The sequence below is a fragment of the Tenrec ecaudatus genome, chromosome 13 (genome assembly GCF_050624435.1).
Source record: "Tenrec ecaudatus isolate mTenEca1 chromosome 13, mTenEca1.hap1, whole genome shotgun sequence".
Taxonomy (NCBI): Eukaryota; Metazoa; Chordata; class Mammalia; order Afrosoricida; family Tenrecidae; genus Tenrec; species Tenrec ecaudatus.
The window spans coordinates 4,556,846-4,584,444 of NC_134542.1; the positions used below are offsets into that span (position 1 = coordinate 4,556,846).

The following is a 27,599-nucleotide window of genomic DNA, read 5'->3' on the forward strand; positions in this document are numbered from 1 at the left end:
TGAATTCAACCTCCATGAACTCTCAGAACCGTGAATGGTTCTGGCTTCTAGATCCCCAATCATTGCCCTGAAGGGCTCCCTCCAGGTCAGAGGCGGCCAGCCAGTTGCCAGGTCTCACAAGTGACAGCAGCCTGAGGATGAGCAGGAAGGAGCTGGTGCCCCGGCTGGCGTTTGGAGAGACTCCTCTGGCAAGAGCAGCAGCCGGCACCCAGGCCTGGGTCGACACCAGGAGCAAGCGAGCGAGTGCCACCGGCTCATTCGTGCATGGGGACCAAGGACCTCAGGAGGGAGGAAAACTGTTCGGCGAACACAGCAGATCAGGGGATTGCCAAGCCTCCAATGAGGGGGACAGCCCAGCCTCTGCCCCCACACCTGCACACACGGTCTCGTCTTTTTTATTCAAAACCTGGCAGCTGGAAGGTGGAGGGTGAGCCTGTGTTAACGGAGCCTTTGTGGGGCGGAATTGCCCCTGCTCCAGAGAAGGTGGCCTTTTGTGAGGGTGCCTGAGTGTCCAAGGGTCTCGCCACTCCCCCACCTCCGCCTTCCCTCGCCTCTTTGTGGTGGCCTGTCAGAGTGCCTGTCAGTCAGGGCAGGAGGCAGGCCTGATGCCTGCGGCCCTATCGGCCCATCTCAGCCTGTCGCTGTGTCCCGGTGTCCCTCCCCCCACACATTCATCACGGCCCGACAGCACAATGCAGGCCTGACCACCTCACAGGCCAGGCCAGGGAGGGCAGCGGAGATAAGTACTGGCTGTCAGCTCAAGGACAAAGAAAGACAGCCCGGGGGAGCGCTCAGAGATAAGGAAGGCTACTCACAACTGCTTTATCTGATGAGGGTTATGGCTAATTAATTATAAACTCAATTACCTCACCCTTACTTCAGCAGCCTCTATTCATTAAGAGAGGAAACTTGACTGACTGCTACACACACACACACACACACACACACACACACACACACACCACCCCCCCCCCCTTAGGCTGCCTGGTAGCTTCGCAAACATCCACTTTCCCTGGGAAGGTTTCTTAAGACACCCGTACCTGGCTGGCACGCATGGGGCCAGACCTGGTCTGCTTGGGGCTCCTAGCTGGAACCCCGTTTCCAGCCCAGGCCCCCCCCATCTCACCGCATGTGGTGGGGAGGTGCTTCCACACTGGCTCTGCTGTTAAAAAGCAGAAACCAGACACCAGACAATAGACATTAAGTGTGCCCTCTCCTCCTCCACGTATGGGAGGCACGTCTGCATGCTAAGTGTGCTTTTAAGTTGGGGGCTCCTCTCAGCTCTCTGTTCCTCTGGGGGAGCCATGCTAGGCAGGAAAGGGGCTGCTCGGGTGACTGGCTTGCTGGCTGAGGAGGTCCGACCCCCCGGACTCTGGCCAGGCCTGCCATGGTCTGTGCTAGCTCCCGGCCACATCATCATCGGTGTCCCTGCCGCTCAGGGCAGGTTGTTACAGGTGCCCGGCCTCTCTGTTTTGCCCACATCAACGTATCTTCAGAGCCCCCGGCCCCCACATCCCAGGTTTCAGATCAGGCGCTTGTATCTGGTATACCCCTCCCGGTCCCCTCTGTGTCCTGGTCTTGAAGACTTCCTCCTGGCAGTGGCAGGTGGGGACACTGAAGGTTCAGAGCAGACACTTCTGGAGTGCAGACAGAATGGCTGGTGGCCTGGGCCCAGCTGGAACTGGCATGGCCAGAGGGGTGCTGGGAAGGCCAGGCTGCTCCACCCCACACCCATGGAGGGATTCCAACTCACAGCAATGTGGAAGTGGGGGGCAGAGTTTCCCAGCCTCATGCTGACACCAACAGATCTCAGCTGGTGCTCCCTCGGGCAGGAGGGGGACTTTGTCGCCTGCTGCCATTGGGCTGAGCCCACCTCCAGGCGACCGTGGGTGTCATTGGGCAGAAGGGTCCACTGGGATCTGTTAGCTGCCCTCTCAGAGGTTGGATGGCCAGGCCTTTCTTCCGTGGCTCTGCTGGGTGAGACTGAACTTGAGGTTCACTGCTGAGTGTCAGCAGCTTGCATGGCAGGAGAAAGACAAGGCTGTCTGCTCCTAAAAAGGGTGACAGGAAACCCACCCTGCAGCATGGCCATGAGTCCAGAGGGCTCCCCAGCAGTGCAGTGGGGCAGGGAAGAGGGGACAGGCAGTCTCATGGCCATAAGGACACACCGTGCCTCCGTGTTTCAGACCACGCGGCCCTGACATGAGGGCTCCAGCCGTAGGTCCCCTGCCTCTGTCCATGTGTGGACATGCACTGGGGGATGGTGGGGACACAGGAAAGTGGGTCACAGGGGAGGAGACACGTTGCTGGTCCAGGGAGCAAAGGCAGAAGACTCCATGATGCGAAGTTCTGGCACTTGGTCTGCCCAAGGTCAGGCAGCCCACTCCTCTAGGTGGAGCTGAACAGGGCTCTCTTCTGTCCTGAGTCTCCCGAGCAGCGATGGGCTTTCTTGTTTGATGGTCATGTGACGAACCCCTCAGGCATTGTGGGACCCCTGACCCAGGAATGCACTGGGTCCACCCAGGGAGCCGGGCTGGGGCATGATCCCTCCAGGCCTCACCACGCTGGCACTTGGCTCCCCACCCTCCCTCCTGACCGCCAGTCACAAGAGCAAGTCAGTTGACAGGGGAAGAGAGATCCCGGTCCTGGTGAGACAGGCACCACTTCCAGGGGTGCCTGGGGGGGATCTCAAGAGGACAAAGAGGCGGTCCTGGGGAGCAAGGAGAGGTTGAGATGAACCTGGGGTACAAGGGAGCAGGGGGCGTGTGTGGGGTGGACAAGGGGTTGATGTGAACTTAGAGGACATGGGATGGGAGGAGGAAGTGACAGGCCTGGGGACACAGGGTAACTGGCTGAGGGCGACAGGGTAGGGCCCTTGGCAGACAGGCCCCGGGAGGGGTGGCACAGGTAGGGTATAGCCAGGTGGTCATGACCTATAACTGGGCATCACCCCCTCCCCCACACAGCTGCAATGAGTGGCTACTAGACACAGGTGCCTATCGTAGACCAAAGCCTGAGGCTCCCCAGTCCAGACACCAACTCAAACGGCAATGCTGCCCTGACCTCAGCCCCGGGGTCAGCCCTGAGAGCCAACATCCCTGCCAGCCACCTGAACACAGGTCCCACTTTCATCACAGGTGATCTGCAGCGAGCAGCTCTCGGTGAGACCCTGGGGCCACCTGGATCCTGCCTGTGGTGGGTGCTGGCCCCTGCTGCCCATGCTTGCAGAGCCTGGTGGGGCATCCCAAGGTCCACCTTGACTCCTTCACGGGTGGACTTTGTCCTTTCCTGGGAAGCAGGGCCAGCGGTCTTTAGTATTCAGTGACATAATTAGCACTGCAGTTAATTTCATTAAATTCTCTTGCTGCTAAATGAAGCAGGTTATGAGACATCTTTTATTGCAAGGCGTGAAATTACAGCCTGTCGGCTGCTGACGCAGAGGTGAGACTAATGAATTACAGGGTAAATAACACCAGAATTAACCAGCTAATTTAACATTGCGCCACCCAACAAAGTCCTTTTTTGGCTTCCAGGAGCCACACAGCCAGGGTCCCTGGCTGAGACACACCACACCCCCAAGGAGGAAGTCTGTCCTCCCAAGGGTATTGAAGAGCAAGGAGAAGGGGGAGGAGCCTGGCCTCCCAAGTCCTCCCTCTGGTGGAGAACCAGCAAGAACCCCAAAGAAGCAAGCTCCCTTATGTAGCTAGAGGACCGGGAATTGTGAACAAGCTAACAAGAGCAGGTTCTGGGCATTCACACTCGCTGAACCTGCAGGGGTCAGGAGGTAGCTGCGTGTTGCCCTCCCCTCCCCTCCCCACCCCACCTCCTAGCGTGGGGGATTGTTTTCTCTTGGCTGAAAAGGGACACGCACAGAAGCAGCTGGAAATGGTTGGGGAAGGGGCCTGGCCCCATCATTCCCAGGAGTGATGGACAGCTCTGCTTCCCCAGCCCCGTCGCCCCAGTTTCTACAGGCATTAGCTCCCCGTCTCTGCTGCCTTTTGGTTCAATGGGAACCTTTGCTGGGGCAAAGATTCTTTCACTCTCTCTCAGACTGACACTCACCCACTGCCATGGAGTCAACGCTGACTCACCTCAACCCCGCAGGACAGAGCAGAACCGCCCTGGTGGGTTTCTGGAACTGTCACTCTTTATGGGAGTAGAAAGCCTCCTCTTTCTCCAGACTGGCTGGTGGTTTTGAACTGCTGACCTTTAAGTTAGCAGCCTGATGCAACGCCACTGAGGCTCCCATGGAACAAGGAGTGTCTTCCTCTTTTACTTCATCGCTTTGGGTGGTGGCAGGGGTAGTTTAGTAAAAGAAAGTCCCATCTGTGGAGTCCCTGCACCCGCTGACACTGGTCCACTGCCATCACTAACAACCCACCCCAGCATCTCTGAGCGGTTGGTGGCCTTGAACCAATGGCTCAAGGTTTTGAAGCTCAGCACCAATGCCTAACCACCAGGGCCCCACACCAGGGCAAACTGACACCTGGCTGCAGTCCCAAAGGTTGGTGGGTTCTGGTCCACCCTAGGGGAAAGGCCTATTGATTTACACCCACACGCATCTGATGCTTAATATGTCCTTAATGTGTCCTTAGCCCTTAAGCACACACTGAGAGTAGGTGCAGGCAGCCCTGGTGCTGGCCAGAGAGAGAGATGACCATGTGGGTCACTCCCTACAAGATGCACCTGGGTAGGGGAAGCAGCAGCCAAGGAAGGTGAGCACAGAGAGGCAGGTGCCAGACCAGGGCTCCTACCTACCCAGAGTGGAGTATATCACTCATTCACCCACTGCCAGCGAGTCGGTGCTGACTCACAATGACCCTACAGGACAGGGTAGAACTGCTCCTGTGCATTTCTGAGACTGTCCTGCTTTATAAGAGTAGAAAGCCTCATCTTTGTCCTGCAGAGCAGCTGGTGCATTTGAACTGCTGACCTAGCAGATTATGGCCCAATGCTTTAACCAGTATGCCAGCAACCCCCTTGGAGCTCCGGACCGCCTCCCAGACCTCCTGTCTATAAACAAGTCCCCATCACACACAGAGATTATCCTGTGAAGGTTTTCCCATTCCTGGTTGCTGTGTGGGTGGGCCGTGAACACAAAGTCCAACAGCCCTGGAGGCAGTGGCCCTGGGTGGGGGCATGGCTAATGTGCCTTGGAAGAAAGGCCTGGCGATCCACTTGCAACAAAACTAGTTACTGGAAAGTCCAAAGTGGCTCAGTTCTGGTGACACACCCTCTGACAAACATAGCATGGTCTCCCCGGGATGGGTGGGGACACTGGCTTAATCGTGAAGTAAGGAGCTGTCTTTGGTCACCTGGTCAAGTCCACTTTTTATGCTGACAGCAGCCGGGGATGTGTGGGGGGAGAGGAAATCACGTCCCAGGGCCCTGATCCCTCATCATTCTCATCAAGGGTGGGTGCCGTGGATGGGCGTCAAGATGACACATGCACCAGGCTCTGGGAATGGGGGGTGGGCAGGCGTCAGGGGTGAGTGGGGTAGGCACATACATGGGCCAGGCCCTGGGAATGGGTGGTGGAGACAAAAACCTCAGCAGGGCTAACCCTACCACTTGAGTGATGAGCATTGGAAAATACGGAAAATTGTTCTTGTTTGATAAAATGACACGGATTAAATTGCCCCGCTTAGAACTGTCTCACCAGAAACTTGATTCATTTTAACCCTGTCAGGGCTTTTCAAAGAGGTAATTTCCTACGCAGAACGCACTTCACGCTAAATAATTGATGGAGCGGCTCAGGTTACTGAGGGAGTACATACGGAGGAAGCTCCCCGCGCCTCGATGCCACGCGTGGGGAGCCGGCTCTCTCTGGGGGGTGCTTGGAAGCCCCCTGGCTACGCCTATGGAGCAAGATGCCACCTTCTCGACGGCCATCTCCGCTTTCTCAGCGTCCTCCTTGCTGAACGAAGCGCCGTGGCCCATCACCGGGCCCCACCCAGCCTGTAGTCACAAGTTGCTGAGCCCGCATCACGCCTCGCCTCGCCCCGCCCCGGGTTCCACGCTGCTTGCCGATGGCCCCTCCTCTCGGGTCCCAACACTCGACCTCTGCCCAACAAGCTCCATCTGGCAAATGTCAACCGACCAGAGCTCGGAACTGCTGGCTGGCGGTAAAGTAGTGCAGGTGGTGCTGGTGCCAATGCTGACACCAGTGGTGGTGAGGCTGGTGAGTTTGGTGGTAGTGATACTGGCGGTGATGAACGTGGTGGTGGTGAGGTAGGAGGTGGAGATGGTGGTGGTAGATGTAATGGTGGTGGCAGTGGTATTGCAGGTGGTGGTGAGGTGGTGAAGCTGATGAATGTGGTACTTGAAGTTATAATGGTGGTGATGGTGGTGAGCATGGTGGTGGTGGTCTGTATGGTGGTGATGGTGAATGTGCTGATGGTGAGCGTGGTGATGGTGAGCGTGGTGATGGTGGTGAGCGTGGTGGTGACAGTGGCCGTGACCTCTCCTGAGATGGGATGCCCACACTCTCTTTCATTGTAAATGTCAAGGCTGCACAATCAATGTGAGGAGCTCTTCAGCCTCCCTTCTTCCCCAGTCCTGGAGCCCAGCGGTCAGCATCCCGGACCTGTCCGGCAGCGTCATTAAAACATGAAGGACAGGGAGAGAGAGGGAACCACAGACAAGCCGTCAGTGAATGTATGGTTGCAAACTGAGACAGACCTTTCCTGACAGAACGTGCTACACGCGAGTCTACTGTCTACAGCAGGTGTCCTCTTTCCCGCTCTACACAGCAGCCCAGGTGGCACAGCGGTCACACGCGGGGCTGCTCACCGCAAGGCCAGCAGTTCAAAACCACCAGCCGCTCCTTGGGAGAAAGATGAAGGGTTCTACTCCAGCAAAGAGTTTCCGTCTGGGAAACCCGCAGCGCTGCCCTGCAGAGGAGCAGGATTCGGCTGCTTGTTCTGCAAATGAGGCACCATTAGGGTGGGTACACCCCATCATCTGTGAGGGGAGTGTCCCAGGGGTGTGGCCTCCAACCCAAACCCCCACTCTCAGTGCCATCAAGTCATGCCCACTCCGAGGGACCTACCAGGACAGGGTAGGACTGCCCCTGTGAATAAATTCTTTACTGGAGTAGAAAGCCCCGTCTTTCTCCCACAGAGGGGTTTCAAACTGCTAACCTTGCAGCTAGCAGCCCAACATAGAACTACACCACCAGGGCTCCTTGGGTATGGCCCGCATCACCTTTTATCTCAGAGGTGGAGGGAGAGAGAAGCCAGCAGAGCGGCAAGCCCTCAGGACCAACGAGCAAGAAGAGCAGCTGGGAGCACAGGGGATCTGTTGGACCCTAGGCCCCTGCACTGCGAACCTTCTAGACCAGTGGTTCTCAACCTGTGGGTCACAACCCCTTGGAGTTGAACAACCTTTCACAGGGGTCTCCTAAGACCATCAGAAAACACATATTTCCAATGGTCTTAGGAACTGAGACACCCACTTCTGTATCCATCTCCAGACGGGTCCACCCACAGGCAGATATGCCCACCTATAAGCACCCGGCGTGAAGACTGTTACCCATGCTACACCATGCTTCAAGACAAACTTTCATTTATTTGTCATTAGAAATAACAATTTCACCATATAGAATTACATATTGCTTTTGTGATTCATCACGATGGTTTCATTATGTTCAATTTGTAACAATGAACGTACATCCTGCCTATCAGATATTTACATGATGATTCATAACAGTAGCAAAATGACAGTGATGAAGCAGCAATGAAAATAATTTTATGGTTGGGGGTCACTACAACATGAGGAACTATAGGAAGGTCGAGAACCACTGTCCTAGACCCCCGGGGGACAGCCTGGTGCCAAGAAACATGGAGATCTTCCAGGAATGCTGGGCTCCTTTACTATTTTTTTTGATATGACAAGTATTTATTGGGGTCGAATACTATTTGGGGTCAATTGGGCTCCGATTTTAAACACACACCAACATCTATTCAAAACCACCAGCCACTCTGTGGGAGAGATGAGGCTTCCTGCCCCTGTAAACCACCAGGCAGTTCTGCCTGTTCCACTGGGTCTCTGCGCATCGTAATTGACCGGAGGGCAGAGCGAGCTTATGTTCCAGGGCTGCTGAATGAGGGAGGCCCCGGAGACTCCTTTCTAGAGAGGAAACTTAGGGCAGTTGGTGAGGATCTTCCGTGTTCATCACCTGACACAGGCCCCGCGGCTCTCTTTTCTTCCAGAAGCGGGCTTGCTTGTGGGAGCCCCCAGGCTATTCCTACCTGCTCAATGGACAATGTGGGTAAGACACCGGTGACCTGCCTGCCCCTGACCACTGGGTTCATTTTAGCTTCTCCGTCTTTATCTCCATCTTTGAAAACTCAGGACAAAGATGAGGCTCCCTCCTCCCGGGAAGAGCTACGGTCTCAGAAACCCACATGGGCAGGTCCACCCTGTCCTGGATGGTCCCTGTGAACCTCACTTCTCCCTCCCCATACAAGCACCTTGTCTTAGTTCTTCACCCTGGCCATGGCCCTCCGATCGCTCGGCTGTCTCCACAGGCTCTGCTTCCTGTGCAGCCTCAAGACGCAGCGAATAAGTGTAAAAAACCGAACTCACTGCCACGGAGCCCATGCTGACTCACAGTGCCCCCTTGGGGTTTCCGAGACAGCCACTGGTGACGGAGTAGAAAGCCCAGCCTCTCCCACGGAGCTGCCGGTGGTTTCGAATGGCGGACCATGCGGGTCCCAGTCCAACAGGTAACCACGGCACCACCAGGGCTCCTCATGGTTTGGATTACTTGCTGCTAACTGCAAGATCAGCAGTTTGAACCACCAGCCACTCCACAGGAGAACAGCAGACGGAGGATCGTGTCTACTGCCAGAGAGCGCGAGTCTCACAAACCCACGGGGACAGTCTACTTTGTCCTGAGGGGGCTCTAGGAGTCGGCATCGACTCCATGGCGGTGAGTTCTTCGTTCCTGGACTCCACCCCGACAGCCCTCTCTGCTCATCCTCTCCCCCCCGCCCCCCGCCAACTCTACTGAGATATTCACGACCCCTAAAAGCTCTCTACAGCCCAACACCCATAGGGCTCTTGACCCAGTATATTCTACACGCACCCAAGCCCAGGGCGCCCCTCTCTCTCACCTGGCCCTCCCGCTCCTAATCTCTGCATGAACCATCTTCTGGAGGGTGAACTGGAGAAATGCCCCCACCATTCTTTGCTCACTGTCATCGGTCCCATGCAATACATCAACCCTCGCTGCCCACTCTAGGTCCCCCAAGCTCCTCAGCTGCGTCCTCTCCAGTGCCCACTCCCATCCTCTGACTCTCTCCTGAGGCCACTTCCACCTCGGCCTCTGACCCAGGCCCTGGTCCCTTCCCAGCCTGTAGCCGATGTGACAACGGCAGGCACACCATGTTTGTGGGTGCTGCTGCAACTAAGTCCCCGGATGGTGGGCGCTGCATGGGAACACTCTCGTGCTAATGCAGACGGAGAAGGCGGATGGCTGGGTCCACCTGGAGGGGCCCTGGAAGAAAGGCCAGGTGATCTGGTTCCCAATCAGTGAATATCCCAGGAGCAGAGGTCTCCCGACAACACAGGGGACATGACTCGGCATAGCAAGTTGCTGGCAGCCACTTGGGAAAGCAGCGGCCAGTGAGCACTGCTCCCGGGCAAGAGTCTTGAGAGGGGCAGGGAGCCAGGAGAGGCTGGGGTAGGGAAGGGCCACGGGGACCATGAAGGAGACCAACAGTCGGGTGTCAGCTGTCCCCAGGTACATGCCAAAACTCTCTGCCACTGAGTCATTTCCAATTCACAGCCACCCCACAGGACAGGGTGGGACAGCCCCTGTGGGTTTCCCATACTGTGTTCACGGGAGTAGAGAGCCTGTCTTCCTCCCTCTGCGTAACTGGTGGTTTTGAACTGCTGACTTTGTGGTTAGCAGCCCAAGTTAACCACACCACCACCAAGGTAAGTGCCAGCTGCCGCTGGAAAGGATGGCAGCTCAAAGTTCCCGCCAGCGTCTCGGGAGACAAACCCTGGGGATCTTCGGTAAGGAGGGCAGCCGAGGACCTCCTCGGGGCCGTTCTACACCGGGCTACCGGGTTTCCCATGAGCCAGCCTCTGGGTGCCCGGGAGGCAGCACCAACAAGCCCTTGTAGCCCTGCACTCTCTCCTCTCTCCCGTCTGCGCTCAAACGGTTCTGGGAGTGGCTAGAGCCCTCTGCAGGGACCCGACTGGACAGCGGGCCACTGTCTCAAACACTGGCCGTCCACAGGGGCAAGCCGCCCTCCCCGAGAGGAAAACAAACTGGAAGCCCAGGAAGAAGCAATCCCAAGCCCTAGGTGGCCCTGCGGAAGGCCACGCTACACCCCGTTACAAATATCCCTTGCTGGCTTCCCGGTAAACAGCGAATACCCACTCTGGCTGCGGAACGGTTTTGCCCATAAATTATTTCCAATTTTAATTTTCCCCCTTTCTGGTTACGGGGCCTCTCTTCACTGCCTTTCTCATTTGGAGAGAAGTTCATAATTCTTTCCAAGTTCCCGCTCGTCCCCAGTGGTTGGTGACATCTATTTCGGAGGGGAAATCAGATGACAACAGCCTTGTACATAAGGTGCCGTTTCACGCACCAGAGGCAGACACCCCTCTTCCAGTGATTCCTGGGGCAGGGGTGGGGGCAATATTCTTTTCCAGCTGACTGAGGCCTGACAGCACGGGGTTGCACGCTGGGGACACGGAGAGAGTGGGCCTCCACGGGGTCCGGGAGCTCGTTCTCAAGGTCTGGGTATTGGTGCCAAAGAGATTTTTTATTTCCTCCAGGTCTCCCGATGCCTCTCGGGGGCTCTTGGTAGAATCCAGCACCCAGACAGGGCTGGGGGCCGTCAGCCGTGGCTGTGCAAGGCCATTGAAATCATCAACACCCCCCCCCTGGAACCCCACGCCTCACCAGAGACTGTTCCCTTCCAGCCATATCCGGATGGCCCTTGGCAGACCGGGCACGCTGACCTCAACCAAGGAGCTCTGCTGGCCCTGTGGGTTACACAGGCTGCTGCCAGCAAGGTCAGCAGTTTGAAGCCAGCAGCCGCTCCACAGGGGAAAGATGGGCTTTCTACTCCCGTCTAGCAGGACAGTCTGGGAAACCCACAGCAGCAGTTCTGCCCTGTCCTGTTGGGTCGCTCTGAGCTGGAACTGGCCCAAGAGCACCAGGCCTGGCCAACGTGGACAGAGGGCGTGTGTTTGTGAGAGCACACGTGGATGCGTGCTCAGTGCTAGAGGCCACAGGCAAGTGTTCAGAGCAGCGTTTCCCAAAGGGAGTGATCCCACCCATGGGTGGGCAGCGCTGGAAGGACAGGGAGGGCGTCCAGAATATGGCTCCATAGGTACTGGAGCACGGTGCTGGGTCCCTTCCCTATTCCAGGACTGAGTCAGGTCCCACAGGGACTGTGAGCACAGAGCAGGGCTGCCATATGCCTCAGCTCCACACCCGGTCACATGCGCAAGAATCCAAGAGAAGGGACACGGTCCGTGAGACCAGATTTCAAGTGCTGGCCAGACCCCCCCCCCCCCCACGTGCTGACGAGCATGTTTCTTAATGACTTAAGTGAACTTGTTACTCTTTTACTTAGAATGATGTGGACACAGGATCCCCCAGGAGTCCAGTCTGGAAGCTACTTGCAAACAGCAGGTGACACCAAGTCTCCCATCCTTGCCCCCCCGGATCCCCCTCTGTGGGTTCTCTGGCGGTCTTTGCCAGCACTGGCTTGCCTAGGCTGAGCTCTGCTGCTGCCGTGCTTCTTCACGTAGAGCCCGGCTCTCACGGCATCACGCTGAGCCACTGCAGCCAAATACCATGTGGCCATGCCTCAGAAAAAACAAATAAACAAACAAACAAACAAACAAAACAGTGTGCCTTTCTATCGAAAGCAAAGCAGGCATCGTGTTGGTTCCTGCAGGTGGACCCCGGCTCTGGGTCTCAGCCCCTTGCTCCCTTGCAGGGGGCTGGCCAGTCACAGTGGGGGCCAGGTCTCTCGCGCGCTCCCTGCTGCCCTGGCGCGGCACCTTGGGGGCAGAGCGTGGGGAGCAGGCAGGAGGCACCAGCGCCGGCGAGGAGCGCGGCATGAAGGGTTGGCTTCCTTCGAGACAGGCGGCCAAAGGGCCTGATGCCCGCTGTTCAGTTGACTCTTTGGATTGCCCTGCCACTATGTAAATCAATTTGTTAATGCTCCTTACAAAACGCAACGCTGTGGCCCGTTATACTGACAAACGCGAGCAGGGCTCCCGGTAATTAGCAGTTAATTAGCACGAGGGAACAGATGCTGTCAGAGTTTCAGCAGGCGCACAGGTTCTGTAAACAATGCTTATAAATCTAAATGAATTTATTAACCACAGTACAACTGTCAACACACAGAGCAACCACACAAAATAAGGCGGAATCCCCAAAAGGTCTGCACAATGTATTCATGGTCCCCGTGCACTCCCCACTTCGATTGAAGCAGTGGAGGAATTCTTGGCCGCAGGTTCGATGCCAACCAACGCGCCTCATGCACCTGTCATGACCCGCTTACTCCGAGGCAAAGAAACCTGCAAACGGGAGAGGGACTAAAAGGCTTCCTTCCTCCTAGTGTCAAGGGCCCCATCCCTGGGCCACCTACTCTGCAGCGGGGCTTCTGGACTGAGATCGACTAGGAAGAAAGGCCTGGTGACCGACTTCCAAAAACCAGCCACTGAAAACCTCTGGGTCACCCCAGTCAGATCCCCAGCCCAGCAGGGGGTGGGGAACATAGCGGCAGGACATTGCTAGACCCGGGTAGAGTGTGCCTCGATCCCAGAGGGAGCGCCTGTCCGGGATTCCCTTCTTGGGTTGATTGCTATAGAAGACAATCTACACGAGGGGCTTCAAGGAGCCCTGGTAGTGCAGTGGACTACATGCTGCGTTGCTAACTGCTAGGTCAGCAGTTCAAAACCGTCAGCTGCTCAGTAGGAGACAGATGAGGCTTTCTACTCTGGCAAATAATTACAGGCTCAGAAACCCACAGCAGGGACAGTCTACCCTGTCCACAGGATTCAAGGTGCGTTGGCATTGACTCCATGCAAGTAAGTTTGGTGTGTTTTTGAAGGGGCTTCAAAAAGCACATGGAAAAATGCTGGTACATCTCAATTCCACTCTGCCACCCTGAAGCCCCCTCCTATCTCAGCCTACATGCAGGAACTAAGAAAGACCCCCCCGCCCCCCGCCCCCCCCCATTGGATCATCCTTTTGTACTTCAGGATCAAACTGAAGAACAGCTGGGCCACTCCGCTGCTCCTGAGCCTTGGTCTCACCAGGTGCCACACCAGACCACGTTGAGCCACTCGCAACTCAGGCAGGGGCAGAAGCAGACACTGAGGCACGCTGGGCTAAACCTGGAAACGCTCTGCAGAAGCGTACACTCAAGAGTCTGCTTTAGCCCCAGGGGACCTCACCAAAGGCGAGCTACCAGAACCCGGGTCCAAACGCCAAGGCTTCTTCCCGGCCACGAGGGTTACTATGGCCAGGAAAACAGCAAGTAGTACCAAGTGCTGGCAGGGGTGGGAGAAGCTGGAGCTCACTTGTTTGCTGGGGCGTCAGAGGGTGCAGCCGTGGTGGATGAGGTGGGCAGACCTTCAAAGAAGGACGTGTAGAATCCCACCTGGCCCAGCAATTCCGCTCCTCGGAATACATTCTGCACACCGAAGGCAGGGAGTGACACATACACTTGTGTGCTCGTTGCAACACCCTCACAATCACCAAGAAATAGAAATATCCCAAGGGCCCACTGGCAAGACACACTGACGAACCCAACAGAGCCCACACCCACCCAAACCGAAGACCACCCGCCCAGGAGGAGAGACGAAGGTCTGAGAGACGCTATGTAAGGGGATGGTTCTGACTCGTGGCAACATGAATACAATGAGGGGCTCCTGGAATTCCCATTCTTCTCCATGCTGTCCGTTACTTGCTAGCAGCCACACAGTCAAGTGTCTTTGCATCGTGGATCCCATCCTCCTGGGACCCTGCTTTCAGCCAAGAGTAATCTTCCATGGGCAGTGATAGCCCTTGTTCCACATCCTCCAGAGTCCTGTTGGAATTTCTAAGAGCTCCTTATCCATACACGACAGTAACTGATCTCACATTATTGTCAGCAGAAGTTGAATCTTGTGTGGCATGAGTGACTTTTTAAAAATACCTTTTGCATTTGGTTGAGTCCCCCCCTTTGGAGTAGAGACCAATAGGGGACCTCTTCCAGTTGGTTGACCAGGTAGCTAGCTGCCTTGCAAGTATTCTGTACCAAGGAGTGAATGCGGGCCCCCCGCTTTGAGCTTGTTTGTTGAATGGTCTCAGTGGTACCCTCTCACCATCCTTACTCACCTGGATGCCGAACAAATAACCTGATGGTACCTCGTTAACAACCTGGGAGATGCCGGTGACGCAACGTACTGTGCTGCAAACCAACCAGGCTTAAGGCACTCACCGATGATGATAAAGCCTACAGCCTTCCGTATGGTGGACACCAAGCTCAGACCCCACAACCGGACCAATAAGCTACACCATGAGGAGTAAGAGGACGAAGGTGGTACAGGACTTGGCATTCCTTGGACCAGTAATCAAACACGCAGGGAAGCAGCAGCGAAGAAACCAGGTGGTACGTGATGATGGTGGGCAACCCCGCCACTGAAGGCCTCTTTCAAGTGTCAGAGAGGAGAGGTGTCACTCTGAGAACCAAGGTGAGCCGGAGCTGAGCAGCCCGGGTACCTCCAGTCACATGCACGTGAACAAGCCAGACAACCAATACAGAGGATCCAAGAAGAACCACTACCTTTGAACCACGCTGTTGCGTGTACTTTGGATACGGTGTCAGAATGGGCGAGTTCCTGGAGGCAGATTTCAAGCTCGGTAGCAAGAGAGGAAGACCCCCGAGGACATGGACTGACATGGTGGCGGCCACGGTAGCTTCCAACACAGCAACGCTTGTGCGCACGGTGCAGGGCTGGGCGGGGTTGGAACTGACCAGAAGGCTCCTGAAGTGACAGCTGTCTTTACAGAGGTGGACTTTGCAGGGGCTCAACCACTGAGCCACGAGGACTCCTTAGCATATCTTTTCCACCCCCCACCCTCCCTGAGTGGCTCCTGCCCGCCTGACTCAGTGACCCTCCTCCAGCTGCCCAGACGGTAAATTTTTACGGAAGCTGCCAGTCTCACCATTGACGTTTAAGTCTCACTGACCTATAACTCGCCTGTCACACAATTCAATGGTTTAAATGTATCAAAAGGAGTTGTCCAATCACCACCATCAATTTTAGAATATTTTCTTCTTTCTCTTTTTAAAAATTTTTTATGGGTTTTCCAGGAAAACCAGAAAACCTGCTAGACAAATTCTAAAAGAGCTGTAACACTATTTTCTTCTACTCAATATTACTAGCTTCCCAATTTCCCCCCAGTCTCCCCTGTCAAACCTTAAGAAACCATTAATCCAGTTAACTGTCTCTATAGATCGTGAATTTCATATTAAAGAAACATATACATAACCAAAAGAGCAAACACAAAAACCTAACAATAGCAAAATAAAAGAGAAAAACCTCAATGCCAAAGAAATCAGAAAATGTTAAAAACTATAACAAATTAAAAATGTGTCCAAAGGGAAAACAAAGTTTCAATCCACGACGGATGCACGAATCCCCTCCCTTGCCAGTGCCACGGGCTGACTGCAAGGCCATTCACAACCCCGGCCAACTGTCAGAGGCCTGGTCCACCTGGAGACCCTGCACGTGGACTTGGGGCTTTCTTTGTCATGCTCAGCCTTCTGCCCACAGAGTGCTCTGATTTTGAATTCTAATACCACGTGCTTCCTCTGGTCTTGAGTTCCAATACCACGTCCCTCCTCTGGTCTTGAACTTTAGGGCCTCGCCTTTCTCCTATGGGATGGCTGATGGGTTTAAACCTCCGGCCATGTGGTTAGCAGTCTATCTAATCTTTTCACAGCTCCTGCTAGCAGGACACAGATAATACAGAACAGTGAGTGTACAGCTTCATGCTGAGAGCACGTCCACCCTTACATGGGTGGCCCGGGGACAGGAGGCCAATGCCGCCCCTCCAGCACTATGGGCACAACAGCCAGACCCTCCCCCCCACACACACACACACCTGCAGGTCCCATGGGCTGCGGCTCTCATGTGAGCTGGCAGAGCAAACCTGGGGAAGCCAGACTGTCCAGACAGCTCAGTGCCGCCCACCTGCCCACCAGAGACCCGGATACCGAGACTGCAGGAAGGGGAGAGAGGGTGGCCCAGGTGCATCTGGACACTGGCTTCCCACACCCCAGTGGTAGACAGCAGCCTCCCAGCTGATTTCAAGAACTGAAGTCAAGCATTTTGGGGGAGCAGCACCCAAGAGAGGCTGTTTTGCAGGCAAGGACTGAGTCTGGCCTGGGTGGGCCGGTCTGGTCCTTAGATGGTACAAACGGTCCCTGTGTTTGGCTGCTAGCTGGCAGGGCAGCAGCTTCCCACCCCCCTCCCCCGATGTACTGGGGAAGAAAGGCCAGACACTGACTTTTTTCCTTCCAGTGGCCTCCCTCTCGCCTGTTCTCCTTCAACAAGTCACACACATCTGGTGCCATGATCCAGATGTGCAGGCCAGCTTGCCTCTGAAGTACCAGCCGGAGAAACGGACATAGGCTCTCACACACACACGGTGTGGTAGTCACAATAATCTGGTGGAGTCTAGCCTGTCAATTAGGTCACAGCCATGGAAATAAACAGCTCACCAGAGGCCAGACGCCCCACACTCTCTCTGCTTGACATTCCTGTTGACAAGCCACATGAAGCTATGCTGATGGAAGGCAGAGCCTTGGAGCTGAAGGAGTCACGTGGAAACCCACACCAGCACTAAGATGCTTCTACAACCATTGGATCCATAAGACTTTCCACCCACTAGCCTGTGATCTCCCTGCATTCGGCATCATTACATGTGTTGCCTGAGTCTGAAAAAGAATTTACAGACTGATTACTGGACATACAGGCTATATCGGACTTATGGACTTGATCTGGACTGGCCCAGGATGTTTTCTTAATGTACAATTACTCTTTTATATAAAGCTCTTTCCTATACATACATGGGTATCTATGAATTTGTTTCTAGTCTACCCACAGACTAACACACATGGATACACACACACAGACATACACACAGATAGACACACACACACACACACACACACACACACACACACACACACGGCTTCGTCCTGAGTAAAAGCCCGTGGATGACAACAGGCTACAGACTCCTATGTCCTCACTGGTCATTCTTGGGGGCTTCTGCCTTATTTCTGTCAAGTCCCACAATCTTCAACTCTAAATATAGCTTCTCATCAGGACAGAAAGTGTCCCCGCACCCCACCCATGGCCTCATGTCCACTCAACAGGAGTCCAACCAATCTCACGGCTCCCCCCCTCATCCCCCCCACCCCAGTGTGTTCAATCAGCCAGGCGGCCCTTCCCGAAACTCAGTTTTACAGCGACTCCTCCCCAGCCTGCCTGCTACTCCCGGTGAGGATCACTGCCACGCCAGGACGCACAGGTGGTAGCAGACTGTGGGACTCCATTCCCAGCAATGCTACAATTCTCACTGCCTTTCCTGGGGCAGTCCCCCCGAATTAGCATGGACTCACTGAGCCCCCAAGGCACCCATCTAATCTTTCCAGCTGTTGCTGCCAGCATGAGCCCAGGAGAGAATATTCTACCCAAGCGTGGCTCCAGGCAGATCTTCTTAAACCAAGCTGCTGTCTGCATGTCAGAGGGCTCTGGGGGATATTTTGGTACAAGGGTTAAAGGTGATCTTAGGGATTTACTTCAGGGGTTCTTCTATCCCCTCCACCTTCTACCTTATGCCTTGGGCTGTTAACTGGAACAACAGTTCAAAACCACCAGCTGCTCCCCCAGAGAAAGACAAGGCTCTCTGCTCCCGTAAAGAGCTAATCTCAGAAACCCACAGGGGTGGCTCTACCCTGTTCTGTAGGGTCGCTGTGAGTTGGCATGGACTTGATGGCAGGGAGTTCCCACCGCTCATGGCTTGGGAACGTGGCGAGGCCATGAAACATGGAAATCCTGTTGTGCATCCCACCACCACCCTCCCTCCCGTCTCTATCAGGAACTTTGGACCAAAATGTTCAGACATGGTAGCCGGGCACCATCCGAGCAATGGAGGCGACTGGTCACAAATTCTGTTTTCTCCTCTTCTTCCTGACTCCCCTCCCCCCGCTCCTGGTGCCCCAAGCGGGCAGAGGACTAACCAGGGTGCTTAACTCTTAGAGCTGCCCACGAGCTTTCAGTCCTGGGCACTTCCTCACCAGCGAGGAGGTAGACCTGGAGCCCTAAGCAAGTTCTCCGGCCAATCAGCTGAGACGTCCCAGGTGAGGATGAGCCTAACACCAAGGAACCCAAATCAACGAGGTGTTTCTTGGGCCACCAGCAGCCCCAGCAGCTTCTCCGTCTGTCGTCTTGTAAATATACCGGTCGTAGAACGAACTTTTTTACAGCGTCGAACTCGTGGGCAGCAGCCAGCCGTGTCACACAACCCTGAATTAATGAATGAGACTTCTCAAGGATCATTAGCCTCCTCTCCCTCTTCAACCAGGGATGCATGTGGGTCGGCAGGCGCCTGCCTTCTCCTGTCTGTGTCCACTGGGGATCGGCTACGTTGGTTGGTGCTCACCGTGAAGGTCTTCTCGAGCCATAGGGAGCTCTTTCATGTAGCCAGATGCCACCCACTCACCCAGAGCTGTTAGAGGAGATGAGAACAGTGTTCCGGCAGCAGGCATCAGAGGGCAGCGAGAGCGAGGGGACAATACTGCAGTGGCTTCTGTCACCCTGGGCTCTAGTCCCAGCCCCTGGCGACCACTCTGTCCCCCTCAGCCTGGTCCCGCAGGCCATGTGTCCTGAAACCTAGCCCCGGGGACTGCCACACAAGGGTCCTGTGTACCTGGGTTCTGTGAAGGGCTTCCCCACTCTGGGAGCCACTATGGAAGCAGGGAGGGCCCTGGAAGAACACCAATTTCATGCAGAGAATTGAAGACAAAGTAGCTACAAGACCGAGGCCCTGGTGGCACGGTGGTTACGCACAGGGCTGCTAACAGCAAGTCTAGGAGTTTGAAACCACCAGCCGCTCTGAGGGACAAAGATGAGGCTTTCTGCCTCTGTAAAGATTTACAGCCTCAGACACTCACAGGGGAGCTTGATTCTGTCCTTAGAATTACAAAGAGTCAGAATCGACTGGATGGCAGCAAGGGGTTTTCTTTGGTAAATAATAGAAAAGATATTTAAACCAGAAGGTGTATTTCAAGAGTGGAAGGTAAGCACACCCATGTTTAAAAAGAACTATCGGTCTCGGTGTCCTGCTAATCTCTCCAAGGGACATGTGTCCTGTTGCCTGCAGAGGCCAGGGTCCCAAAGCTGACCAGGTTCCTACCTCTTCCTCCAGGCCCAGTGGTCACCTTGCTGCTGTCCTTTCAAGAGAAACAAAACCAAACCCAGATGCATGCCCCCTGCAGAGCTAATGTCCCAAGGAAGGGCGAGTGGAGCTGGGCAAGGGAGCTGACGGTGCTGACCGTTTGTGACCGGCTACTGGGCTCATGGTCGGGCAGCATGAGCCCAGACAGTGGCACCATGGAGGAAACACCTGGTCATCTGCTTCTGTTAAGATGAGGGCCCAGAAATGGCCCCTCTGAGACACAGTGATGCACTGACACACACCGTGGCGGACCCAAGTCCGTATCAAGGCAATGGCAGTGGGCTTGTTCTGATCCATTTGAGAGCCCGGATGGTGTTATTACAAAGCTTCTCCATCTCTGAATAAACACCGGTCCCTCACAGCCCTTGGAGGAGGGGACGATGAAGACAGGGACCACCACGGCAGGAGCTCGGTGGACACCTCTTTGGAGCACCAGACCTAGACTACCTGGACGGTGGGAGGCTGGACTACATGAGGAAGAGTGTGGCATCGGGAAGGGAGGAAGGCTTATTCACCACCGGTGGCAGGCAGATGACACACCCTCGCTTGCTGAAGCACGGACTGATTAAGATCACAGCTGCGCCTGCAGGATGGGTTGTGAATCAACGTCAAGCAAATTAAAGTCCTCACAGTTGAACCAGTAGGCGACATCATGGTAAGCAGAGGAAAGCTTGAAGCGGTCATGGATTTTGTCTTGCTGGGATTCACTGTCAGTGCTCATGGAAGCAGCAGTAAAGAGACCCAAATGGAAGTGGGGGGGTGAGGGAGGGAGAGACTTAAAAAACAAAGAAACAAACAAAAAGAGGATCAAAAGGCACTGTGGTAGTTACATCATTTAGTGTCAATGTGAGAGGATTGAGAGTGTGGAGGTGGAGTCTAGACTGTCAATTAGGTCATAACCAATGAGGCCTCTGTGTGGGAATGGCCTTCTCCTGAGAATTCTGGGAACTCCTGTATTCCTCCTTGTAGGCAGGAGAGACAGTCTCTCTCTGCTCACCCCCTGTGAGACATTTCTGATGAGAAGCCACATGAAGCTACCCTGATGCAGCCAGAGCCTTGGGAGCTAGAGAAGTCATGTGGAGACCCCTGCCAGAGCTGAGATGCTTATAACACCTCTGGATCCACAAGACTTTCCACCCACTGGCCTCTGATCTTCCTGCATTCCGCATCATTGCATGTGTTGAATGAGTCTGAAGAGGAATTTATAGACTGGTATCAGACATATTGGACTTATGGAATTGATTTAGACTGGACTGGGATGTTTTCTCAATATTCAATTACTCTTATATATAAAAGCTCTTTCTTACACATGAGTTCTCTATAAATTTGTTTTTACAGTCTACCCAAACTAACACAGACACCTTGCATCGGGTAAATCTGCACAAGACCTCTTTAGAGTACTGAAAAGCAAGGATGCTACTTTCAGGACTAAGGTGCACCAGACCAAGCCATGGTATTTTCAACTGCCTCATATGCATGGGAGAGCTGGACACTGAATAACAAATAGCAAAGAAGAATCGATGTATTTAAATGGTGGTGCTGGCAAAGAATATCAAAAGTACCACGACTTCCCAGAGAACAAACCAATTTGTCTCGGAAGAAGTACGGCCAGAGTGCTCCTTGGAGGCAAGGGTGGCCAGACTTGGTCTCACATGCTTTGGACGTGTGGTCAGGAGAGACCAGTCCTTGGAGAAGAACATCATGCTTGGCCAAGTGGAGGGGCAGTGGAGGAGAGGAAGGTCACTGACGCGATGGATGGGCACGGCGGCTGCAGTGAGGGACTCAAATGTGGTAACGCAAGTGAGGATGGCACAGGACTTGGCAGCGAGTTGTTCTGTTGTGCACCAGGTTGCTACAACTCGGCACTGCCTGGACGGCATCTCACAACAGTTTCCAAGAAGTGGAGGTCACCTCCCTGCTGCCCCCCACCCCGAAGGTTCTTCTCAGGATGAGGGCAGCACCTGCCTCCACACCAGCAGCACTGACTGGTGCCATAAGGCCACCACCCTCCCTGGTCCCTGGACAGGCCAGAGACTGACATACGCGGCACCCACACACCGCGCTCTTCCTTGTCCAACCCTGTGGCCTACTGCCAGCCACAGAAAACCTGCAGGAAGAGGCCAGGTCCCAGTCCCCTCCAGGACTTCCTGGCTGCCACAGCCTGCGTGCACCAACGGCCACCTTGGAGGGCCAGTCCTGCTGAACCACGGCAGTAAGACTACCACGAACCAGGCCACGACAGACAACAGGGTGGGTCCCAAGAGGAGGAAGCAGTGTGTGGGGTGGGGGAAGCGGCGAGGGGAGAAGGGCACATGGAAACCTGCAAATGGAAGATAGATTTAAAAAGCTTCCTTCCTCCTCGTGGCAAGGACTCCGTGGCCCGGGCCACCTGGGCGAGCACACACCCACAGCACTGTCCCCAGGGAAGGTACACAGTAAAACCAAGCGGTGTGTAGGGAAGGCGGGTGTGGTGGGTGCCCAGAGCATGTCTGGAGGGTGCGGGCAGGGCTGATGGAAGTGTGGGAAATACAGTCACTGTCAGGGAAAGAGTGTCAACCAACAGCAGCAGCAACAGGAAGGCGGGGTCGGTGTGTGGGGTGGGGGAGGGGGGAAGAGCGAAAGCCTGCAGACCCTGGGGAATTACCAAATCAATTAACGAGTAATTCAGGAAGTAATTTCTATATTGCCTCTTAGCACAAAATCCTGCCTTTAATTTCTCCTGCAATAAGCATTGTGGTGACGGGGCGCCCGCACACGCCAACACGGTAAATGAGCTTCCAAGGGTCTCCCTGTGATTGGCTGTGCAGTGTTATTTCTTCACAGTCCAGTGCGGCCGCAGCCGAGCACTCTGCGATATTTAATTATGCTGGTAGCTACCAGTTACCCATTTGCAAGGCCCACAGCGAGCCGGGGACATTTTAAAGAACTAGTAATCAACTAATTAAAACCACAGTGAATTCCAGATACTCCAATTACAAACAACCGATGGAGAAGCCAATGGGCGGGATTCTGCTGAAATGGGATGGGGGCAGGGGCTCCGGGTGCCTGGCAGGGCACCATGGAACAGGATGCCATCAGCTGAAGCCCCCTGGAGCTGGCACTGTGGTGAAGACACTTCCGCAGTGGCTCCTGGTGGGGGTGGGGGTGTCATCACCCCTAGAGGGAGCTTTCACAGGCTGGTCACAGGAAAACTGGAGGCGAGAGATGTGTCCATGGAGAAGGACATCATGCTGGGTAAAGGTCAGCGGTTCAAACCCACTAGCTGCTCTGTGGCTGAAAGGAGAGGCTGTCTGCCTGTGTGAGGAACCAGCTCTGCTGCGTCCTGTAGGGTCCTGGTAGGGTCTCAGAATGAATTCTGTAGCAGGGAACCTGGTTTGGTTTGGGTTTGCTGTACATCAGACAGAGCTGTTTAGAGAACAGGGAACTGGTGGCGTAGTAGATTCAGCACTGGGCGGCCAAGGCAGTCCACAGGCACCAGCCGCTCCTCAGGACAAAGATGAGGCCATCTGCTCCCATCCGACAGGGTCCCTAGCCACCAGGCGCTCTGTGGGAGAAAGACAGGGCTTTCAAGTCCTATCAGGTGTCCCCAGCTCGGAAACCCACAGGGGCAGTTCCACCCTGTCCTACAGGGTCACTGTGAGTCAGCATTGACTCGATGACACCGAGTGCTCGCTCTACAAATGTAAGACAGCACAGACCATACCTTTACAATCTAAGTCAGCCTTTAAGGGGGAGAACCAATGTGGGGGAAAGACACTTGGGGCCACCCCTGGCCAGGCACCTCGGATGCTGCACAGTGGGAGGCACGGGATGGAGAAGAGGCCAGGGGAGAAGGTGTGCGGGGCCGACGGAGTTGGGGTGAGGCCAACCCCACACCTCACCAATGCGGCCAGCGTTCCTGGACAGGGGGTTTAAGATGAGTGTCCAAGAGCAGAGGGCATCAAGACTGGAGACAGGGAGTCAGGAAACGAAACTCTTCCTTAAAACAACAACAACAAAAAGGAAAATCAACAACGACAACAACGTGGGGAAGGCATTGTGCAAGAATCGTTGTTGCCCCGCTTACATACAGCAGAAACAAAAAACAAAACAAAAAACCCCACTGCTACTGAGGTGATTTCAATTCACAGGGAGCCTATAGGCAGGGTCGAACTGCCCATGTGTTTCTGAGAGGGTGACCCTTCAAAGGAGTAGACAGCCTCATCTCTCTCGCTCAGAGCGCCCGGAGGTTTCAAACAGCTAACCTTGCAGTTTCTCTGTCATGCAAGTTGCTCGCCCATGCTCACCCTTCTTTTCTGAGTCGTTGCTCTTCCGGGAACATCATCTGCGTCCTAAGCCTCCCACGGAGGCCCTGGATGCAGGCAGGTGCTTTCCCGAATGACTCGAACCCAGCTAGGATAAAACAGGGCTTTGAGGAGGATCGTTGGGCTTATGGCTTCCGTGGAAAAGATGATCTTGGGGTGGTAGCTTGTAGGGGTGCATCCAGCCACAACAGCCCCAGGAAGTCTGGATTCTGTTCCAATCTCCAGCTCCGTTCCACAAGTCCCCTTCTTTCTATCAGGTTTGTCCTAGAGAATCTTTCCTCAAAACCTGGAGGGAGAGGGAGAACACGAGGAGCCCAGCTACTGAAAGGCTGGGAGCCTTGTGGAATCCAAGGTCCGAAGGGACCATGTGAGGGGGGCACAGCAGGAGGTCAAGGGCTGGTGTTTGGGGAAGGAGACCATCGGGGCTTTCTTCTGAGATGCACCTAGGTGCTTTTCAGTTAGCATACGTGTGTATCACCTCTCTGGACCCACCAGGGGCCAAGGAAGCACTCCCTCGATAATGTCTGGTGACTTCTGATGAAAAATCCATGCACAGCTAAAAGGACAAACAAGCCGGTCTTGGAAGAAAAACGGCCAGAGCGCTCCCGAGAGGCAAGGATGGTGAGGCTTCGTCTCACACAGTGCAGACACATTGTCAGGAGAGACCGGTCCCGGGAGGAGGACGTGGAGTTGGGTAAAGTGGAGGGGGGAGGGCCTCAAGGAGCTGGACGGACGCAGTGGCTACAACAGTGGGATCAGGCACAGGATCCGTGGTGAGGACGGCGCAGGGCCGGGCAGTGTTTCCTTCTGCTGTGCACGGGTCACTCCGAGTTGGAACTGACTTAATGGCCCTGACCACATCATCAAGGCAATGTGAGCACGTGGCTCATCTGAGAACCTTTCCACAGGGGGTGTTTGAGGGGGCGGAATGGAACCTCATCATCTGACGGGGCTGGGGAGGGCTCTGAGGTGTTAGCAGCAAATGGTAGCATCTCCGTTTTCTTTTCCAGAAGGCCGGGAACAAGACTGTCATAAGAGACCTCTTACAAAACCAGCTAGCTACAAAGGACTGCCCTAAACTAACCAACCCTTACTCCCGGGCCCGTCGCAGAACATTTCCATGCATTTGGGGACCTTTGACGACGGCTGTCTGCTTTGACACCGTCTGAGGGCCCATGGCTGCATAACTCAGCCTTCAGTTGAAAACCAACCTCGCTGGGGAGATGGAGGGATGGGAGATGTGTTTTTCTACCCAGAGCAGACCGGCCCAAATGTCCCTGTGGGCATCTTCCTGGAAAGTCTGAGGCGGGGGAGGGGAAGGCAGGTTGCAGAGCCAGCTTCTGTAGAAGGTCCGGAAGGCCTGGAGCAGGCAGCCCGGTAGCAGTGGGAGGCGAGTGCTGTCCAGCCCCTTCCGATTCACAGCCACCCCAGGTGGCGGGCAGCACAGCTGCACTGGGTTTTCACCGCTAGGACCTTATGGAAGCAGAATGCCAGGCCTTTCTCCTGCGAGACAGACGAGGGGTGGGCTTGAACTGCAGACCTTCCGTGACTAGCCAAGCGCTGCATGGTTGGGCAGGAGCTCTGGTGACACAGCCATCAGCAGTTCCAATCCACCAGTCGCTCTGAAGGGAGAAAGATGAGGCTTTCTACTCCTCTCACGAGGGACGGTCTCAGGAACCCACAGGGACAGTTCTACCCTGTCCGGTAGGGTCTGCATGAGTTGGAACAGACTGGGTGTTGGCTGAGTCTGAGTTTTTAGCCTCCAGGGTGTCTGCAGTCCCGTAAACACCCATCCCCCCAATCCGTCCCCCCAGTGTTAGGGGCAGTGGTAGTTCAGGGAGCCTTCTCGTCTTCCACGTGGGAGACTTGGTTCAATCCCCAGCCCATGCACCCGTCACTTGGGGCTGCCAGAGGGAGAAGGCTAGGAAGAATGGCCTGGTGATCTATACATGGCAACCAGCCAACGGGCACCCTGTGGGTCACAACAAAGGTGCAGTGTGTCACCTACCAGGGAGACGGCCCCAGCCTGGGTGGTATTCACACCTACTGGGCAGGGAGCCATCTGGTGTCCAGGGCAAGCTGGCAGGCAGCTCTCCTCAACAACAATAATATTGGGGTCTCACCAGCCTCAGGGGTTGGAAGCCACCTCACGTCCCCACCCCTACCCTACTCAGCACCCTGGCCACATCATGCGCAGGAGAAGAGCCGTGTCTGCGTGGAGCACTGATTGGCTCCAACGTGAAATCAGGCTCAAAGAGAACACTTCAGGATTCATCAAGACAAAAGCAAACTCCGCCAAGACGAGGGGGCGTCAACCAGCACGCGGGGAAATGGCTCTTCCCCAGGCCGTTTCAGACACGTGGGCTCTCATTTTGAGACACCTCCGCCTTTGGTTCAGGGAGCTCACAGGGACTGTTTGCACCGCAATGTGGAGTTTTGAAGGACAAGGTCATCAGCAGACCCTTTGGGGAGCCACGATACCAGCCCCGAACCCGCACTTAGACAAAAAATAAAAACCTCGAACTCACTGCCAGCTTGTCCATTCTGAATCCTAGCAAGTCTAGAAGACAGGGTAGAACTGCCCCTATGGGTTCCCCAGACTGTAACTCTTTACAGGAGCAGAAAGCCTCATTTTTTCTACGAGGAGCAGCTGGTGGACTTGAACCGGTAACCTTGTGATAATAGCTCCAATTGTTAGCACTACACCACCAGAATTCCTTATGTGGGCATACGGCATCTCAGGATCATCTTAACCCGATGCCTCCTGGGCCAGCCGGTCCCAGCATCTGGAAGCCTGAGGTCTGATGTGACTTCTTCCTCTCCTCCTCCTCACATGCTCCCATACCCTCCCCACCAAGGAGGCAAACATTCTTTTCAACAGCTTCCCAGCCGCACAGTCAACAGATGGTGCTGAGGCCAAACGGGAGGAGTGCTGGGGGTACAACTGGGCTGCTAACCGCAAGGTCAGCAGTTCGAAACCACCAGCCACTCTCAAGGGAGAAAGACGAGGCTTTCTACTCCTGTGAAGAGTAACAGGCTGGGAAACCACCCAGGGGCAGCCTACCCTGGCCTATAGGGTTGCTATGAGTCAGAATCAACCAGATGTCAGTAAGCTTGTTTCTGGTTTGGGCGGTGATATGGGCTAGGCACAGGGCTGCTAATGCAAGGTCGCCATCTGCTCAGTGGGAAGACGACGAGGTTTTCTAGCCTGCTAGGCTCAGAGGGACAGGGAGGGAAGCTAGAGGCGCCCTGAAGGCTGAGAAGGCGAGTGAGCATGAACCCTCTGCTCTCTGAAATTGTATGCCCAGCAATAGGATGATGGTCCAGGAGCCCAGGGCACCGTGACACGTCCACCTGCCCATCCAATTAATGACCGCCCTTGACCTGAAGGGCCAGGTGTGCACGGGGTCCAGCAGGCACTGAATGCAGTGATTGAGCCTCATTCACCCCAGTGTGGTCAAGCGCCCCTGAGCATGGGGGTCCCTGCTGGTCAAACAGCTATTACTGAGGCGCAGAATGGGCCCTCCATGCCCAAGCAGGACCAATTTGCCACATGGGCACCAGTGTCTTCTCCGGCAGTGTTCTGCTCATCTCAGCTTCTCTTTGGTCTGGCATGGCACTCAGGCACCTCCATCCTAAAACGGGAGTCCTAGTCAGGCCAGGGGTTCAAACCGCAGCAGATCACCAGGAGAAAGTCCTGGTGACTCAGAAAGCCTATGGGTGGCGCCGCAGGTTGGCATGGCATCGTTCAGGGTGCGAGTCACCCCGATGGCTCCCAGTGACAGGCCATCACCAGG

General features: G+C 55.0%; 1 protein-coding gene and 1 non-coding gene across 5 annotated transcripts in view; both read right to left on the minus strand.

Annotated features, from left to right (window-relative positions):
• The window catches only part of AGAP1 (ArfGAP with GTPase domain, ankyrin repeat and PH domain 1), a 411,022-nt gene that overhangs the window by 199,663 nt on the left and 183,760 nt on the right, over positions 1-27,599 (minus strand). The gene's annotated exons all lie outside the window — the stretch shown is intronic.
• LOC142425155 (U7 small nuclear RNA) lies at positions 15,332-15,392 on the minus strand. Its single transcript, XR_012779520.1, has one exon. It is a non-coding gene; the product is annotated as a U7 small nuclear RNA (small nuclear RNA).